The following is a 1826-nucleotide window of genomic DNA, read 5'->3' as shown; positions in this document are numbered from 1 at the left end:
TGGAGAGCCGCGCTTACCAAACACCGCCTCCAGTCAGTCCTTCCAGCCTGGACTGCGAGCCAAGGAGGGAAAAAGCCAATCAACCAGTAACTAGGAGGGAAACGTACAACTAAAGGCCAGTGGGGTCCAGTTACTGCTTCTGCGCCACTTAGCCTTGGAACATCTACTCAGCGTGTCCGCTTGCCTGGGGTGAATCTGAAACTGTGGGCTCTTTGGAAAGCTGCCTTTGGTAAGAGCGATGCTTACCGTCTCCTCTTGAACTTTTCATTTTTTCAGCAAATATTTGTTGAGTTCCTATTTTCTGGAAAAGATCGTGTTAGACACTGGACTAATACAAAGATGAGAAGAGAGGACCCTCATTTTGAAGGACCTTAGAGTTCGATGCGGTGACGACCACTTAAACTGTTGAACAGTACGCTCGGAGACAAAACAAGCAGGAGACTTTTCTTTTGCCTTTGAGCACCCATGTTCTTTGGGCTCTTTTGGCCTTCCCTTGTGCTGCTCTTCCAAGTAAACACTGTTAGTACTAAATCCAAGTTTTCTGTCTCTCAAGAACTCTCTCTTGACAACTCTCACATTTCTGTCTTCCTGACAGCGTTCTTCACTTAGTGTAGACTGGGCTCTTGGAGGTATAGGAAATGTAATTTTGGTCTTATATTCCCCAGTGCCTTATGCTGATAAAAGTATGTTTTGGACAAATGGATGTCCCCAGTCCTTTGTTACCTCTCTTAGGAAACTGCCCTTATTCTCTTATGTTACAATGTATTCCTCTCTTCGCCCCCTTGCATTCATTCAGCAAGTTACCTATTGAATGCCTGTTGTATTCCAGATACTATGCTGGGCTCTGAGCATGGAGTGGTAAACCAAAATCAGAACAGTCTTTGCTCCTGTAGAGCTCATAGTCTCCTCAGAGGGATAGACACTAATCAAATAAATACATGTAAAATTACAGAGGTATGTGCTACCGTATCTACTTTTGCTCTGTAACAAACCATGGCAAAACCTAGTGGCTTATGACAGCCCTTTGGCTAACTCAGCGTTCTGTGAGTGGGCTGGGGTTCTTGTATTTTGGTCTGCTCAAATGGGCTCTTTTATATCTTTTTGGTCATCTGTGGGTCAGCTGGTGGCTGGATGAGCTAGGACGGCCTCGCGCACAAATCTAGGGGTGGGAAGTCTGTCAGCAAGGGCAACCTGTTAGTGACCACTTTTGCAGTATAATGTAGCTACTAAGGAAAAGTACATGGTGCCAAGATAGCATATACTTAATATAGAAGTTTGGTTTGAACTAGTTGGGGAAAGTACTTCATTGAGAAAGTGACATTTGAACTGAGATCCAAAGATTGGGGAGGGTTCCTGGGTGAATAAGGAGGGAAAACCAGTCCAGAGAGAGGGACAGCATAGGCAGACTTCCTTCCTCCCACCCCCAACCCCATTCCCATCTACCCTAACTTCCATGTCTCAGAAAATGGAACTACCCCCCAACTGATTATTCAAGCCAAAAACCTTGGAATCATCCTTTCTTTTCCCCAGGCACACTGACAATTTCCATCTGTCCCACCTCCAAAACATATCCTGAATCATTCCTTTTTCATTTCTTCTGCATTACCATAATGCAAGCTACTATCATCATTCACCTTTACTGCAAATCCTCCTTGCTGGTCTCTCCACATTCACAGTTACACACTGTAGTGCAAAATAAAACATGCAGAAAAAGGTTGTCAACCAGGAAGAGGCTCTCATTGGACACCGGACCAGCCTGAGTTTCTGATTCAGGAAGTCTGGAGTGAGAGCCAAGAATATACATTTATAACAAATTCTCAGCTCAC

This window comes from Leptonychotes weddellii, chromosome 4 (assembly GCF_054177405.1).
Source record: "Leptonychotes weddellii isolate Sample4059 chromosome 4, ASM5417740v2, whole genome shotgun sequence".
In the NCBI taxonomy this organism is placed as follows: domain Eukaryota; kingdom Metazoa; phylum Chordata; class Mammalia; order Carnivora; family Phocidae; genus Leptonychotes; species Leptonychotes weddellii.
The sequence above is the reverse complement of the archived record's forward strand: the minus strand, read 5'-3'. Positions refer to the sequence as shown.